The 19,655-nt window shown below is 36.7% G+C and overlaps 1 protein-coding gene across 1 annotated transcript in view; it reads right to left on the bottom strand.

Annotated features, from left to right (window-relative positions):
* Positions 1 to 19,655, bottom strand: part of LOC143150384 (uncharacterized) — a 55,459-nt gene that overhangs the window by 34,209 nt on the left and 1,595 nt on the right. The gene's annotated exons all lie outside the window — the stretch shown is intronic.

Below are 19,655 nucleotides of genomic sequence, written 5' to 3'. Positions count from 1 at the left end.
GTGCAAGAAAGTGTAAGTAAAATTTCGTTTCATTGTATCTGATTTTCCAAGTGTGAATATCCTGCGCGCAACCGTGTAGAGGGTGGTAATCCTTGCGACGACAACGATCAAGGGGTTAATTCTAGCCATTAGTGCTTGTCTGAACGACAAGTGTTGCGTTTCCCACTGTTTGTTCCAACAACTTCGCTGAGTCGATGAGTTACGACGTTTCGAATACACGAATTTATCGAGCCGAGCTACAACCCTTCCGAAGGGTAGAACTTTCGGAAAAAAAAACTTACAAAAAGTGTACAAAAACTGACTAACCCCCAAGTGTATTCTCGTCACCTGGGAGTGAGTCTAACGAAAACAGGAATTGATAAAAAAAATTATACATATACTCGAACTTCTTGAATAAATAAAGTATTCGGTTAACCGATTTTCTAATTTATACAACACGTTGGGGCTTTCAAGTATTGTATCGCATGGTTTACCCAGGGTGAACATTATTCGAATAGACGATCCTCTAATTATTTTGTATAATACAAAATACGCAAAAATTATATAGCCGAGATTAAATATACGATAATATATGGAGGATATCCTACAGGGAAATATATTCTTCAAATTAATAAATAGAGAATAATTAACACACAAAGAAAATCTTTCAAAGTGATCTTGCTTCTCCAAAATACTATTGTTTTTATATTTCTTAATTTTAGATTTGAAATGGAAATTAATTATTTGTCAACTAGAACCTTATGACCATCGGAGTGCGGTAAAATTTTAAATATTACACACTACGGGGCTAATCGATAGAAAACTTGAATCCGGGGGAAAAGATTTACTGGAAAATTAAAAATATTTTTCGAAATTATATTTTCCGTATTTCCAGCGTCATTTTCCTCGAGATATACAGTTTCGAGATAAAATTTTTAAATATCCTGCACCAATAATCGATAGGAAACATGTATCCGAGGTAAAAATTCGTTAGAAAATTAAAAATGATCTTCGAAATTATATCTTCTATATCTCTAGCGTCATTTTCCTCGAGGTAGACAATCCTGTGGTCAAATTTAAAATATTACAAACCTTTAATCGACAGGAAACGTGTATCCGGGGTAAAAGTTCGTAAGAAAATTAAAAATAATTCTTAAAATTATATCTTCCGTATTTCCAACGTCATTTTCCTCGATACAGACAATCCCGCGGTAAAATAAAAAATATTACGCCGTGCTAATCGACAGGAAACATGTATCCGGGGTAAAAGTTCGTTAGATTATTAAAAATGATTCTTAAAATGATATCTTCCGTATTTCCAACGTCATTTTCCTCGATACAGACAATCCCGTGGTAAAATAAAAAATATTACGCCGTGCTAATCGGCAGGAAACATGTATCCGGGGTAAAAGTTCGTAAGAAAATTAAAAATGATTCTTAAAATTATATCTTCCGTATTTCCAACGTCATTTTCCTCGATACAGACAATCCCGTGGTAAAATAAAAAATATTACGCCGTGCTAATCGGCAGGAAACATGTATCCGGGGTAAAAGTTCGTTAGATTATTAAAAATGATTCTTAAAATGATATCTTCCGTATTTCCAACGTCATTTTCCTCGATACAGACAATCCCGTGGTAAAATAAAAAATATTACGCCGTGCTAATCGACAGAAAACATCAATCCGGGGAAAAGGTTCGGTAACATCCAGGGGGTGTCCTTTGCTGCTTCTTTCAAACGGATCGATGCCACGTCGTCTCTCAAGTTCGGAACGAGGCAGAAGCTTTTATTCCCGCTCGCGATTAATTATGCGAGCTCACCCTTGGCCGCAATTAAACCGAGTTTCCAGTGAGTTCGGCACGCGTAAATGTCAGGGTCGACGCACGCCCTAGGAAGGGGTCGCGAACCTCGAAACGCACAGGAGCGGACGAAAGAAAGCAAAATAGCATTGCGAGAGACTTTTATCCCTCGTTAAGGGAGGACGATGGTAACCCTCGCAATTATAGGAACCACCCTTCGACAAACTTGATGGGGGGAGTGGAGCGGTGAGCCCCTTCGAGAGAAATTTGTACGCCGACAGAAACCGGGGAATTAAACGAGCCACCCCCCCTGGGCTATCAAAGGATTCAGACGCTCGTTTTTGTCTGAACGGAGACACGGCTTTTCTCGCGTGGCATTCACCGCGAAAAATAATCGCGAACTTCATTAACGAGCCCATATTCTAACCAAATTATTGTTTACGAACGAGTTTCGAGGTTGAAGTCTTGGATCGCGATGAAAATTTTACTTCGAATCGGGTGGAAAGTACGAGACCATCGAGAATTGCTAGAAGAATGTTTGTTTGTTTTTTTTTTCTTTTTTTTTTTTTAGTTGATTTTACAGGAAGACAATATGCCCATGTGTGTAGAAAATATTAATCGTCTGCATCTTGGGAGGCATTTATACCACCCTGTGAAGCTGAAAGGGAAAAAGAATACCTACTATAATTGTTAAACTTGGGGATGTTTATGTTATTTATATTTTTCTGTATTGAAAACATTTCCTTAAATTTACTATTGTCATTCATTGTGAGGAGCCATTAACAAAGTTTGCTCGTACAATTCGAAAAATTATGCAAGATAGATTATCCAAATGAATTTAAGAGCTTCAATTGTAATAGGACCTTCGTTATCTCGAATCGAATTTTATAATTTCTTGATTATAATTTTCTGATTTAAAATCCCCGTCGTTTGAAATGGCAAAGGGTAATTTTGGCTCAGAATTCGATCATTTTCTATTTGCTGAGCAAAATTTCAAACAAACTATTTGATTTGGGATAAAGTTACCAGAATCTGACATAACTTTGCCTCGGATCCATTAATTCGAGTGTAATGTATCTTTAGTCGAGCACAGGCCCAAGAAAAATGACTTGCAATTAATAATACACAGTTTATCGTAACTACGGTGTCAAAATAATTCAACGACGATGATTCAATGGTTCAAGTCGATCAATTTCTAACCGGTGCTGCCATCTACACTTTCGCGTCGAAATCAAAATATTTTCCGATTTTCCGCCATAGTTATCCCGATACCCATTCAAACACAAAATAAAGCATCTATTTACTGTCATCCTACACTGTTTTACTTAAGACACTTAATATACGCAAACAAATCTAACATACAGATATAAATGCAATACGATAAAAAACGACACTACTTAACGTACTTCGTTATTAATTCTAGACAAAATTAAAAAAAAAAAAAAATATCAAGTTGATCAGCAGTACGAAAACTACGATTTCAATCAAATTAGCAAACGAGAAAATAAGGCGACAAAGAAGAAGGCTACAATTACAACATTTCCGTTGTTTACGTATCCGTTTTGGCTAACATAGATAACACAACAACTACACATTAACGATTGCAATCCAACCCCCTTTACGTGTATCAAAAATTCCTAAACCAAAAGCTTTCTAAAACCTTTCCAAAGACCTTTGTTCAAGTAAAATCTAGTGTTAAAGTACTAGATTGTTCGGAAAATCATTTCATTTTTTTCAGTAAAAACGAAACACAATTTTTTAAAAGTGTATAAACATTTCATTAAATCACATATTCTCCATTTTGGAGAACGAAATTACTCCCGGAACAACCGGCTGGTGAATTTGTAAATAATGATTCGCAAAATCGCGAAGCCTCGTCGTTAAAGTGTACCGAATGATAATAAATAACAAGACAACCGTTGGTCTTTAAAGTGTCGATCGTTGAACTTTCCACGGTATCGTCACCGTTTGGTGTCTTTAACCCACTTGTACCAACCCGAGAGCGTAACGGTGTACAATATGTTTCCATAAAAATAATTACGCAACGCGGTATGCGATCGCGGGATTCCAATCCGAGCGTCAAACTCCTGTCGACGATTCATCGGGAACAAGTGGCGCGTCCGAGCGTTTCCGCGACCATTAAAAGCGGAAACCGTGAAGGAGACAGGGACGGGCCGTGCGGCGGGGTGGGGCGGTTCCTAAACCGTCGTTCCCTCTTAAAATTAATCCGCGAGGGTTGCAAATAGCCTCTTTGACGTGCGGCCAATTCTCTCGCGCGAATCGCGTGGATGCCACACTCTGCGTGGTTTCGCCTGTTCCAACGAAGAGAAGACGGAGAAGAGGAAACGAGAAGAAAGAAACGCAAACGCGAGGAGACGCGCACAGTGGTATAGAATCGATTTTTACGTGCCCGGGACGAGAATTTCACCGCCCTTCGAAATTCCATCGGCGATCTTATCTCGATCGTTCGACGATAAAACGGTTTCAACGGCCGGAAGATCGTTCGTGATGGTTTCCTCTCGATCGTGATGTCTTTGATCGTTGCTGGTTACTCGCGTATCGATACACGCCATTTTGACCGTGTTTCGGGGGGTGAATTTATGGTAGTACGTAAAAACGATGGATCGTTTAATTGTAGTTCAATTCGTTCGGGAAAGTTATGTAAGACACCGAGTCTAAACAGTAAAGGTCTCGTGATCTTAACCGAAGTTTACTGTACAGGGTGTTTCAGAATTATCGAGTGACCGTTGAAGTAAAAGGATGAAAATGTATCGTTTTGGAAACGGATGAAAAAGTATCGATAAATGTATTATCTCCGATTTGATCGGTTAATGGTAAAATCGTTTTTGTTTTTTGAAATTTTTTTTTTGAAAGTATAAGAACTATTAACAAGTTTCGACACTATTAACGTGACTTGAGTATTTGGAAAAACTTTATTTTCACGGTACAATTAAAACTATAACGAAGATGATCACTGTACGATGCAATGAGTGGAACAAATTTTTTGAAGAAATTTAACACGGAATGTATCCGAAGTAATTTTCATTCCAGAGTTTATTAAGATGTACGTGTTTTTCGTTCTTTTTTGCGAGCTCATTAACAGATTATGTTCACGCCTATAATTTTAAAATACTTTGTATCGTCGTAGCATTCGTTATATAAAATTATGAGCTTGCATTCGTATCTTCGAAATAAATGATGATTCATAACCATGTCAAAACGAAACTACATCATCTTCACCTGATACTGCACCTGCCATTTGATGAATCGTTTCATGTCAAACAACAGTACCCAACGTTTACTGCATTCTATTACTAAACAACAAACTCCATTTCAAATAAGACAAATATTATTCGGTAGAAATTGTTAATCTAATCACTCTTCGAATAGAATAAACCAGAATTCCTATTCTAAGTTTACAATGAACCACTATACTGGACCCAAAATATCAAAGGTCTAAACATAACCCTAAATTTACCTGTAATTTCCTCGCGTCGAATACCTTTGTCTTCCTAAATTTAGAACCGTTAATTTCGGTTCAATTTCAGTTGTAATTCGTCGTTTGCAAAATATATATAAAATACCTCGAAGCTTCGATAACACCACTTCGAAAATTAATTTGCACTATATTCGTGTATAATAAAATTTCGTTTTAATTTTAACTTTGTATTTCTATTGTTAATTATTATTAATTTGACACTCGTCAAATCTATATTTTGTTACAAGTACCTGCTGTATCTCCGCGTTAGAGTGTTCCAAATTTTATATACGTGTATTTTCTCTATTGAAAATAATCTTTTTTTCAGACCGTTTTACCCTGTTGTTCTGAAAATAACCTCAAGAAACAAAGATTATAGCATATATAGTAAACAAGCATATACAGTTAATACAAAAATTTCGACCCTTAATTTAGTTCCTCTTCGGTAAACAACAATTGACTATTAAGACGTAGAAATATATTGGTAAATAAATTGAACAACGTTCGAAATGGTTAACAAATAAAACGTTTGGAAAAACTATGTTTTCTCATTGTTGTATATGTACAAGATGAACCACGTAACTTGTACACTCCGATTACTTTAGCTATTAGGTGATCTTTGTCAAGCACATATAAATTCTAAATATTTTGGTTGAAAAATTAATTAATCAATTGGCTGGATTAATTGTTCCGAAGAGGGTCTAAACTTAAAGGGTCGAAAACATTAAAAGCTTTGCTTACAAGAAAACAATAAACATTCAAAGCGTTACATTACACAAGCATTCTATCAAATCAGCTTCTAAATTTACTAACACAATGATTGTTAGTCTTTGCAAGCAAACATTATACGTTCCATCTTCAACAATATACAAGTTTTTCTAAAACCTTGTCCAACAAACCAACACGTTAGAAATACACACACAAATTTTTAAATTCACAAAAATCACCGAAACCTAATACTTCGTGTCCTCTGTTACGGTTAAAAAAATCCGAATCATAAGATCAAAATATAAAAGAAAAAAAAAATTGAAAATTCATACTATTTCAATAATTATTTCACCGTTGGACCCGAGTTGTCGTTAAAAAAGTTCAAATTGTCGTAAAGTAATATAAAGTTCGTACTTCTCGAATACTTGTTTCAGGGTTGCCCTTTTCTCTTTCAATCGTTCACCTGTAACGTTCCCCTGTTACCCAAGACGAAAAAAAAAATCGGTCGATAATTGTATTCGATTCGAGGCGATTCAATAATACGACCGTGGGTGGTAAAAAGCTGATCCTATACCAGTGTCGGCGCGGACAAAACGGAAACCTGGCTTCGACGACGACGAGGCGTCACCGAAGACGGGGGCCCGACGAGAGTAGCCGCAGTTCGCGCCCCGTGGCACGAGTGGAACCTTTTCCGATTGACGTCATAGACGCACTCTTTTGCCCTTTTTTCCCTCCCCCTTTCGTTCTCGCTGGCCGCCCGTCTCGCCCCCGTTGCCCCACCGTCCGGCGTGCAACGGGTTAAGAATACAGCGTGGCGGGATTACTTTCGGCCCGTGTGTTGCAACGTTCTGCACTGGGAATAGCCGGTGGCCAGGGCTGAATTAACGGCCGCTATCGGGACTATATATCTGTGTTTTGTACTCGCCGTCGTCGGGCGAATTCGCCGCTTCTAGGGATGGGATCAAGTTCAATATGTACTCGCGAATCGGAGGCAATTCCCAACGCGCAAGGTTCGCTTCACGCGGTCGAATACTATTTACCAGGGCTAGGCTAGTGTATCCGTTATCTTTGCACAGTGAGTCCTTTCTTTAGGTCCATTCGTCCACGAGCGAGACGAATTTATTTATTGAGCCTGGTACTCAAATATTCGAATATTCGAATAAGGGTGTTCGAATACTCAAGTATTCGAATAATGATGTTCGAATACTCGAATATTCGAATTACGATGTTCGAATACTCAAGTATTTGAATAACGATGTTCGAATACTCAAGTATTTGAATAATGATGTTCGAATACTCGAATATTCGAATAACGATGTTTGAATACTCAAGTATTCGAATAATGATGTTCGAATACTCGAATATTCGAATAACGATGTTCGAATACTCAAGTATTCGAATAATGATGTTCGAATACTCGAATATTCGAATTACGATGTTCGAATACTCAAGTATTTGAATAACAATGTTCGAATACTCAAGTATTTGAATAATGATGTTCGAATACTCGAATATTCGAATAACGATGTTTGAATACTCAACTATTCGAATAATGATGTTCGAATACTCGAATATTCGAATAACGATGTTCGAATACTCAAGTATTTGAATAATGATGTTCGAATACTCAAGTATTTGAATAATGATGTTCGAATATTCGAATAACGATGTTCGAATACTCTAGTATTTGAATAATGATGTTCGAATACTCAAGTATTTGAATAATGATGTTCGAATACTCGAATATTCGAATAACGATGTTCGAAGACTCAAGTATTCGAATAACGATGTTCGAATACTCGAATATTCACGTAATGGCTTTCTACTACTCGAATATTCACTGAAGGCTATTCCAATACTCAAGTATATGAAAGTTTATTCACAGCATTTAAGTATTAAGTGATTCGAATAGACGAGAAGAGCTTATCGACTACGAAAATGTTACGTGATCAAAAGTTGTTTAGAGAATACCTTAGGGAAAATTATTGCAATTTTACCAAGCGATCTATACAAGCTGGTTTCTAATTACAGGATTCGAAAATGTTCTTTGGTATTCGAGAGAATCGAACCACTTAGGAACGGTATTCGAAGTGCATAAAATATCTGGTAAGATGTTCGTCGAAATTTTGAGCCTACTCGATCAGGATTCAAAGGGTGCAAATCTGGCAAGTTAGAATTAAGGTTAGGATCACTCGCCGGCTATATTCGAATACCAGCCGAATACTTGACTCGCGTATTAGAATATTTTTGTACGAATCGAGTATCTGGACATCGTTCTTTTTATTTAATAATCAAATACGGATATTTGACTAGTTATGTATTAAAATATTGATATTCGAATACTCAAATACTCGAATGATATTCGAATACTCAAATACTCAAATGATATTCGAATACTCAAATACTCGAATGATATTCGAATACTCAAATACTCGAATGATATTCGAATACTCAAATACTCGAATGATATTCGAATACTCAAATACTCGAATGATATTCGAATACTCAAATACTCGAATGATATTCGAATACTCAAATACTCAAATGATATTCGAATACTCAAATATTTGAATATGACATTCAAATACTGATGTATATGAGTATGAAATTCATACATTTAAATATTCGAACAATGATATTCGAATTCTCGATTGTTCAAACAATGATGTACCAATACTCAAATATTCAAATAATGATGTTCGAATATTCAAATATTTGAATAATGATGTTCGAATACTCAAATATTTGAATAATGATGTTCGCATACTCAAATATTCACGTAATGGCTTTTACTACTCGAATATTGACTGAAGGCTATTCGAATACTTAAATATCCGAATAATGATATTCGAATAATGATGTTCGAATATTCGAATATTCACTGAAGGCTATCCGAATACTCAAACACGTGGAAGTTGATTCGTAGCTTTTGAGTATTAAGTAATTCGAATACTCGCGGCTCTAATCAGGATTCGCATCTGCTTGTAAGTTGCTCGATCCCATCGCTAGCCGCTTTCCGATATTCTTTTCCCTCGCCACGGTCCCTTTCCGTCTCTCGCGCGTTCGTGTTTCATTTCGATCCGCACAGTTTTTTCCGATTCCGCACACCGCCTTCGGTTCCCGCCGCTTCCGGGAGCACTTTCTGCCCTTCTTTCACGAGATTCGTATCGCGTAATGGAAATAGAAAAATTCAGACAAAAATTGCAATCCGGATTCGAAAGGTCGGAGAAACGAACGGTTCTCAGAACCTTTGCCTCGGGTTCCTATATTGTGAAAAATTATACAGGGTGTTTCGATTATTCCGTAAAGAGACATTTTCGAGGAAAGTATTGCGATATTTTTAAACAAACAATTGCATATACTATACAGAACCTGTATTAAAGAAAATTCTACGCTACAATTATTAAGTTCTTTTATATCGAGACAGTGTTGTACGAGGGTTCCTACAATATTTTTACCATATTGTATCGAAACCGTGTTAAACAAAACTCCTTAGTACACAAAGGTTGTACATGGTTTATAAATAGTGTTTTGGAAATTCCGTGTTGTACAAGAATCGCCGTAACTTTCGTATTGTGTTGTACGAGGGTCGCTGTAATTTTTGTACCGTGTTATACGGGGGCTGCCACAATTTTCGTACGACGTTCTAAACCGTGTTATACGAGGGGTTCTCTGTATTCGTTCGACGTTTTGCCAAACAATGCTTCTCTTCGAGATAAAATAAGAAACGAAAACGTACAGTTCACCGAACCCAGAGTAGACCACCTAGCATCGTATGGTAAATTCTTTAAAAAAATGCAAAAATAAACGAAGAATTCTTTATTCGTGGCAAATTGTTACAATGTAATTTGTAATTACGCATTGTCGTAGTAATTAGACGGTCCAACGAAGCGAAATCCTCGAACAAAAACACTTGCCAGTCCTCGTAAATAACAACGATTACTTTGTACGCGCGACACGCGTGGAAACGATTCGCGTAAGTTTCGAGGGACGAAAAATACTCTCAAACGCGATATCAAAGGAAAGTCAACACTCGGTTAAGAAAAGCAAACTATGAACGGAAGGAGACGGCTGCAGAGAGGACGATGGCCCATATGAACACGGAAATATGGCGTGTTGGCATATGCATAGTTGAACCACGTGCCGTGTATGCTCGTGTGTCGGTTCTTCTATACGAGATACTCGCTCACGCGTACTCGTATCTTAAACTGATAGATATTTTTAGGCGGGAGATAGGAGTTCCTTACGTACGGTGCTACCCATATATCTGCGTTTTAATTTCACGCGTGCTCCAATTAAGCAACGCGGGAGCGCGCAATTAACGCGTCTACGCACAACACTGACCACCATCTTGACTTCGAACAATGTGATCTTGAAAACGGGTGTATCGGTTCGTCTACATTATTTCGTAAAAAGGATTGAAAGATCAACAACACGAAATACCGAATCAGAGCGAAGAAGGTACACCTCTTTCTTTGCGATTGTAATTTCTTAATAAACATATAAAATTGTAATACTTTATTCCTTAGCGATTTTGGACCTATACTTAGTCACAATTAGGGTTATCGAAGGTAGTAGTTCCGGTATTTAACTTTTTCCAGGAATATAAAATTTTTGACGACAATAATTCAAGTCTCTCGAGAATCAAGTTTTCTCGAGAATCGTAAAACGTAATTACTATATTGCGTGCCCCTTCTCGGGCAGAATACCTGGATAAGGTTACCTAGGACTTTATAAACATTGAAGCCATTGATTCGGCTGATTTAACGAAAGCAGATGTTATCGAACGTTCGCGATGCAGAATCATCGTTATCGTGCTAGCTTCCTGATCAAGCAACGGTACTTTCTACAGGAAGAAGATAGCAGAAGCGAGTGACATAAGATAGCTGAAGAACTATGGCAAAGAATGGTACTAGTTACTTTTAATCTTACAAAGCAAACCTTTACCCAGTTCCTAACAATCGTGCTCCAATTAACAATCCTCGATCCGAAAACACCTTTACATAAATCGAAGACTCAACGAACACTCAAGATCGAAATTACTTATTTTCAAACAATCTATATGCAATTGCATGGAACTTGGGATCAAGAACAGTGCAAAATAAGTACCCTGTAACCCTGTATCAGTTCCTTGCCTTTAACAAATGCAAGAAACTCTTCTTTCGATTATTTTAAAATATCATTTCTACACTCGCATTGTTCTTTAACCTCGGTTGTGTCATCTCACACCAAGACGGTATGAACAAGTTTCCTTAGAAATTATAAAAAAAACGTAGGATAAAATAAAAGAATTCTTATTCGAATTGCGATATTTACGCAAGCCAAGATCGAATTGCAAATCGAATTTGAAGTCATCCGTTCAATTGTTCGAAAACTATCCAACGATCTATCTCACAATCGCAACCATCTTGGATTTCCCAGACTTTCCACGCGACTTACTATATCCGATTTCTACGCGTTTCACTTGCGGTTTCCGTGTTTCCATCGATCGTGACGTTTCCCCGGTGTTACCTGATCGCGTCACCCTGCCCATCTGGACAAAGGGTCTCAGGTTGCTGGAAGCTCCATTCGACTTACGAAAGCGGCAAGGTTTTCCTTGGACTTCGAAAACAGAACCGGGCGGGTTTTTGAATCGCGAGCAACGATTTTTCCAAATTTTTCCGCAGGTAGGTGACGCACAAAGGACGCTTTAAATCGTCGTGGTTTAAAGGCCAGTCATTGTGTCGGGTCTGTGTCGATGTACGAACTGGAGCCGAGATCAGCTGGGCCGAGTCGCGTGGGAGGATCGCGCAACCGAGATTTATAGATCGTCTTTCTCCGTAGGTAATCCCACGACGGACGCACGGAGTGACTGTTGTGAATCTGTGGAACTCGGTGAGTAAACATGCGATCAAGTACGGTTGTTACGATGTTTCGGAAGTGTATTTTGTATACAGGGTGCTTCCGAAATAGGCTGGTCAGACGTTAGCTGAATTCATTGAGAAGAACGAACGAACGAATCAGGAAGTGATTGTAACTTGGCTTCGTGGTAGTCTTTTTCGTTCTCGAATGTAATTTTACGGATTGGTCACTTATTTTCGAAACACTCTGTACGATGATACTCCAAAAGATTTTATTTCGATTGCATTTCATTAGCGAAATTGAAGTTTCTGGGTACTTTCTCTCCGTGGTCGATTGGATTCCAATTTTATGATTTTTAGTTTGTCAAAGTGGATCTCAGGGATTCCATTAGATAATATTATTTTCATTATTTCAATATTATTTAAAACACGATAATATTGCTAGAATATTAAGATTACTTTAACGTGTCGTAAAATTGGTACACTACGAGCAACAAGATACCGAAAATCGAAAAATTCAACCTCTCTACGATTCACTACGGTTTAGCAAAAAAATATAAAAGTATTCAGGTTGAGCAAGTTTTCTCGTAAATAACGATTATCGTCGTTACTACTACTCATTGTACGCACTGAAAACAACCCTACGAATGAAACTGATTATCAAATTCCACAAAACCAAGGTACGAGACTACTTTCGAACCTAACTTCGACCACTCTCCAAAATATAAAAACAACCCTACGTGTGAAAGCAAACTGATTATCAAATTCCACAAAATCGAGGTACGAGACTACTTTCGAACCTAACTTCGACCACTCTCCAAAATATAAAAACAACCCTACGTGTGAAAGCAAACTGATTATCAAATTCCACAAAATCGAGGTACGAGACTACTTTCGAACCTAACTTCGACCACTCTCCAAAATATAAAAACAACCCTACGTGTGAAAGCAAACTGATTATCAAATTCCACAAAACCAAGGTACGAGACTACTTCGGAACCTAACTTCGACCACTCTCCGAAATATAAAATATTATCCCATTCTACGGGTCTTTTTCGACCCACCGTGTCCTCGCACTATTCCACAAGCAAAGCTATTGCAACAGACGCGACCGTATGCTATCCCGTATTTCCTTGAATCCTCTCGTACTATCGCAAACTTAAAAATACAAATTCCGTAAATTCCCGCCATTCACGCGCAACATACTCCGTGCGCGCGTTCTAAACGAGGAACGTTTTAGGCTTGATACAACGGAAATAACTTTCTTGGTGCACGGGCGTGCGTTAATGAAACCACGGAAACAATTGGAACAGAAAATGAACATACGGAACCAAGGAGAGAAGAACGCGCAAAGTGTTAAGGATTTGGCCGCCCGGTGAGCATAATCAATATCACCTTTGCAACGGGGCTGACTAATTACCAGCGGAAACGGCGGCGGGGTCAAAGGTAAGACTTCCGGGGAACGACGAGGAAAGCTCGTAGACGATGCAGCGACTGGGGTTCAGGGCAGCGACCCAGTTCTCATATGTATTTATACCAGTGGATGCTATGCCGGCTGCGTGTGGCCATTTTGGAGAGGCAAAGAGACAGAGAGACTGGCCGGTGAAAGTGGGAGAGAGACCTCGACAAAAGAGAGCCGTCTCGTGACGCACGAGACGCGCCTAGGGGGCTAATGAATCTGGAAATGTAATTTTGACCGTGCGGGAAAACCGATGTACCCGGTGACAGTTTTCCGTTGAAAGCGTTGCTACCGCTCGAGCCAGTCACCGTCAGATTATTTACGATTTCACGAGAAATACCCCGCTACCTCGATAACTGTTCCCGAGTCGGCTACGATTCTGTTCACTTAACGAGGAAACCGTTCCTTTTCGACGAATATCGATCTCTTTCGCGCGACAGGTTGAAAATAAATTTTGCGTGTACGTCAGGTGGGAGAACATTTGCACACACCACCGTGGATCACCTCCTGGCCAATCAGATCGCGTATTTAACTGTATTTTATCGACAGAAGGACCAAGCAACCTCTACGTGTTTGCGATTTTTTTTGGAGGGGGGGGGGGGTGTGTTTGGGAATAGAAAATTGGTTTTTACTCAAGTGTGAACAGATTGGTAGAGAATTTAGTTGTTTATTCGTCGTTCTAGTGGTTGCGTCCATATTGTAATATTTAGAGTAATCGGTTACTTTGGGAATACCGAAGAGGTCAATTTGAATGGGAGTTTTATTGAAATTTTATACCATTTGCTTAAAATCGAATTTTGATCGAAGTTTTAATTTGAGAAGAATTAGGAACTGAACTGAAAATAAATAGATTTACTTGCTGCGTTGAGAAAATACAATTCGGTCAATTTGAATTTTACACAATTTGCTGAAAATCGAATTTTGATGGAAGTTTTTATTTGAGAAGAATTAGGAACTGAACTGAAAATAAATAGATTTACTTGCTGCGTTGAGAAAATACAATTCGGTCAATTTGAATGGGAGTTTTATTGAAATTTTACACGATTTGCTCAAAATCGAATTTTGATGGAAGTTTTTATTTGAGAAGAATTAGGAACTGAACTGAAAATAAATAGATTTACTTGCTGCGTTGTGAAAATATTTCAATAGAAATTGCAATTGTAATTCATTTCGTAGCTTTAGACACTTCAATTCGATTTATCCAATGATACTTGCTTGCCCTTTGAAATATACGGATATTGCAGACACGTTATGTGCAGAGAGTTACTCAGCATTTTCAATAAAATTTATCGCTCCGAGTTTGTTAATCGTTGGGCCGTATAAATGTATTTACGTTTCAATTCCGTAAGTTGTTAACGAGGAGTCGCCTAACGATAAGCATAGATTCTTCGTATTTTTGCACCACGAAGGAAGTTCAAAAGCTGTTCGAGCAAAATTAAATGCGGACAGAAGTTTCTGAAACTTGGTTATTAACTGCCAGGGGAAGTTTTACAGTTGGCCGCCTGACCAGGAAGTTGAGAGAACTAAGTAAAAAGTTCAGACGAGATTTATGACTAATGGAGTATTATGTCGCTGTCGTATTATGCTCGTAGAAAATTTAACAAAACACAAGATCAACTTAAAAACGATACACAGTGTATATATCGTGTAGAAATTTGTTTTAAGTCGATGCTTTGTGCCATCTCATCGATCATACGATTCGAAATAAAGCGATAAAGTATACATATATAAATTTAAGTTACTTTATAATCTATTATAAAAAGAAATAAATAAAATGTTAATATCGACTATACAATATCATCGAAAAGACTAATCTTCCCTAATCTCCTCTAATCTTCTACATTTCCCTTCGTAATTTACTTACGAATTTGTATAAATAATAAATCCACGAATTTGAAGATAAAATTAAATTATTTAAAAAACGGTACCGGTGCATGCACATTGCAACGTTAGATCTCCCTATTATTTTAATATTCAAAAATCTTCGATTAATTATTCCCTGCTAATTCTTACCATTATTTTCTGTTTTAACAACTCTGTAACTCTGCACATTTTTTTTCTATCATTCGACAAATATTGAAACGAAATCAACGAGCCAGGGCAACACGATTTTAGGTACAAAGTGATTCGTTCGATAATTCTACTTTCGAGTTACTAGTACAGTATCGGTACATCCGTGCTTGTACGTTCACAATTTTCTACAAATCAATTTACACGATCTTCGTTATTTCATTGCTCGGGCATTTCCCACCGGCTGGGAATTACCGCGAAATTTCAAGAGCGATAAAACTGTTGGAAAAAAGTCCATTAGTCCGCGTTCGTTCTTTCACGAATTTTGTTCGCCTAGATTCCGAAAATTGCCCACTTTGCACGGCCTCTGACGCCGTTCGTCCCGTTATGGCAAATTATTGTACGAGTTCGTTCGCGTGACGTCGATTAGATAATAGAGGGGAACGGTTCGGGCCGTGCTACCGCAGCAGGATTTCTGTGGACCTGCACTCGCGGTTTTACGGGTCCGAATCCCGAGCCGTGTGTCTGCCATATGACAATAACATCTGTGGCCCATGCCAAGGTACGACGTACCTGCGTCGCGCTTACCACGGACCATCTTGCAAGCCCGGCCGTACGAAACGAAATCGAAAGGTGTTCCACGCCGTAGGACGCGGCGGCGAGAAATGCAGCTGGCAAAATATTTGTACGAAAGGAAACGGTCTTGCTCGCCAATCGAAACACCAAACTACAGCTTCTTAATTAATTGAGAATAGTGCCGAATTTCGAGCGACCGTTCCGTACGAAAAGCAAACGAAAATGGTACCCCAACGTTGGAAACATCCCTACTTTGGATCGTATCGTTGAATAACGTTTGCTAGACCTTTTTTCACGATACTTTTGCAAAAGTGTTTTTCAATATTTGCCAAAATATTAATAATTGTTCAAAATTTACCATTTGTTTTGTATACTTTAGTTTCTTTAAAACGAAAATGGTACCCCAACGTTGGAAACATCCCTACTTTGGATCGTATCGTTGAACAATGTTTGCTAGATCTTCCTTCACGATACTTTTGTAAGAGTGTTTTTTAATATTTGCTAAAATATTAATAATTGTTCAAAATTTACCATTTGTTTCGGATACTTCGGTTTCTTTAAATCGAAAATGGTACTCCAACGTTGGAATCATCCATACTTTGGATCGTATCTTTGAACAATGTTTGCTAGACCTTCTTTCACGATACTTTTGTAAGAGTGTTTTTTAATGTTTGCTAAAATATTAATAATTCTTCAGAATTTACCATTTGTTGTGTATACTTCGGTTTCTTTAAATCGAGAATGGTACTCCAACGTTGGAATCATCCATACTTTGGATAGTATCGTTGAACAATGTTTGCTAGACCTTCTTTCACGATACTTTTGTAAAAGTGTTTTTTAATATTTGCCAAAATATTAATAATTGTTCGAAATTTACCATTTGTTTCGGATACTTCGGTTTCTTTAAAACGAAAATGGTACCCCAACGTTGGAAACATCCCCACTTTGGATCGTATCGTTAAATAACGTTTGCTAGACCTTTTTTCACGATACTTTTGTAAAAGTGTTTTTTAATATTTGCCAAAATATTAATAATTGTTCAGAATTTACCATTTGTTGTGTATACTTCGGTTTCTTTAAAACGAAAATGGTACCCCAACGTTGGAAACATCCCTACTTTGGATCGTATCGTTGAATAACGTTTGCTAGACCTTTTTTCACGATACTTTTGTAAAAGTGTTTTTTAATGTTTGCTAAAATATTAATAATTCTTCAGAATTTACCATTTGTTGTGTATACTTCGGTTTCTTTAAATCGAGAATGGTACTCCAACGTTGGAATCATCCATACTTTGGATAGTATCGTTGAACAATGTTTGCTAGACCTTCTTTCACGATACTTTTGTAAAAGTGTTTTTTAATATTTGCCAAAATATTAATAATTGTTCGAAATTTACCATTTGTTTCGGATACTTCGGTTTCTTTAAAACGAAAATGGTACCCCAACGTTGGAAACATCCCTACTTTGGATCGTATCGTTGAATAACGTTTGCTAGACCTTTTTTCACGATACTTTTGCAAAAGTGTTTTTCAATATTTGCCAAAATATTAATAATTGTTCAAAATTTACCATTTGTTTTGTATACTTTGGTTTCTTTAAAACGAAAATGGTACCCCAACGTTGGAAACATCCCTACTTTGGATCGTATCGTTGAACAATGTTTGCTAGATCTTCCTTCACGATACTTTTGTAAGAGTGTTTTTTAATATTTGCTAAAATATTAATAATTGTTCAAAATTTACCATTTGTTTCGGATACTTCGGTTTCTTTAAATCGAAAATGGTACTCCAACGTTGGAATCATCCATACTTTGGATCGTATCTTTGAACAATGTTTGCTAGACCTTCTTTCACGATACTTTTGTAAGAGTGTTTTTTAATGTTTGCTAAAATATTAATAATTCTTCAGAATTTACCATTTGTTGTGTATACTTCGGTTTCTTTAAATCGAGAATGGTACTCCAACGTTGGAATCATCCATACTTTGGATAGTATCGTTGAACAATGTTTGCTAGACCTTCTTTCACGATACTTTTGTAAAAGTGTTTTTTAATATTTGCCAAAATATTAATAATTGTTCAAAATTTACCATTTGTTTTGTATACTTTGGTTTCTTTAAAACGAAAATGGTACCCCAACGTTGGAAACATCCCTACTTTGGATCGTATCGTTGAATAACGTTTGCTAGACCTTCTTTCACGATACTTTTGTAAAAGTGTTTTTTAATATTTGCCAAAATATTAATAATTGTTCGAAATTTACCATTTGTTTCGGATACTTCGGTTTCTTTAAAACGAAAATGGTACCCCAACGTTGGAAACATCCCTACTTTGGATCGTATCGTTAAATAACGTTTGCTAGACCTTTTTTCACGATACTTTTGTAAAAGTGTTTTTTAATATTTGCCAAAATATTAATAATTGTTCAAAATTTACCATTTGTTTTGTATACTTTGGTTTCTTTAAAACGAAAATGGTACCCCAACGGTGGAATCATCCATACTTTGGATAGTATCGTTGAACAATGTTTGCTAGACCTTCTTTCACGATACTTTTGTAAAAGTGTTTTTTAATATTTACCAAAATATTAATAATTGTTCAAAATTTATCAATTGTTTCGGATACTTTGATTTCTTTAAATCAAGCTTATATTTACTATTTTAATTGTTGTTGGCGGTTGAATTCTACTGTTATTGCTTTGTTTTTAATAATGTGGATATAATGGAAAAATAAAAAATGGTCCCTTATTTTTGTAAACTGTATTCACTGGATCTCACCTTTGCTTCTATAGAAGCTGTTGTACTTATATTATACTTTTGTTGCCTGGTTTTAAATATAGTTTTTAATACAGACGACTTTGTATATTTTTAGTAATAATCCTTGTATTCTATACTTATCAATTATCTACGTACAGTAGTGCCTCGCATAGTGTTTTAATTAATAGACCATATGCGAGTATTTTAAATAGCTATTCTTTGTAGTGTCTTATTCTTCAACAATTTTTATTTTAATTAATCGTTTCAATTACTACGTTCGACACACATTATTTCGTTAGGTTTTGATCTCGAACTTTTGCATAAAGTAAACCTTTATTAAAAACAACGCTTTCAATAACTGTGTCTAATATTTTGAATTTAAAATATATCCAGCTGCTGTTCGTTGTATAAAATCATTTTACATCTGTTGTCCTATGTTTGTTTATTTCGTTATAAATGCCGAGATAATTGAGCAGAGTTTCTTTAGGAAAGATGCCATGTTTGAAGAGGTAGAAATGTTTGACCAATCTGCTTTTACACAATCGACCAGTTGATCTTCAATTGCGGTCAACAGAAAGAAATGTTTATCGATTTCATTATCAAGTTAAAATATTTATTGTACAAATTCACTTGGTTAATTTAATTGATTTCCAACATTTAAAGTTTGGAGATTTGATGCAATTCATGTATCAATATTCAATTATCGCGTTAGATTGCATTTCAGCAACTATAATTGTTTCGATAATATAATTCATTAATATAGAATTCAGTTATTTCGAAATATACGTAATTTAATTAATACCTCCACATTTGTATCCAAATTTACACGATACAAGGATTTATTTTACCCTGTAATTGCATCGCATGATTATAATTGCAGTATAAGAATTTGTTGTACTTGTTTATATCCGGTCTGCGATTGAAAAAAATTTAAATAAACAGGTACGATGATAAACTTAAACGATCGTTCGTATAAATCGTGCGTGCATTAAAAAAATTAATAAAAGTATTTTATCGAAAAATTATTTTCCAGAATATTAATTATTTGGTCA

This window comes from Ptiloglossa arizonensis, chromosome 8 (genome assembly GCF_051014685.1).
Source record: "Ptiloglossa arizonensis isolate GNS036 chromosome 8, iyPtiAriz1_principal, whole genome shotgun sequence".
NCBI classification, from domain to species: Eukaryota; Metazoa; Arthropoda; class Insecta; order Hymenoptera; family Colletidae; genus Ptiloglossa; species Ptiloglossa arizonensis.
Note: the sequence above shows the minus strand (reverse complement) of the source record. Positions and strands in the feature narration are given on the sequence as shown.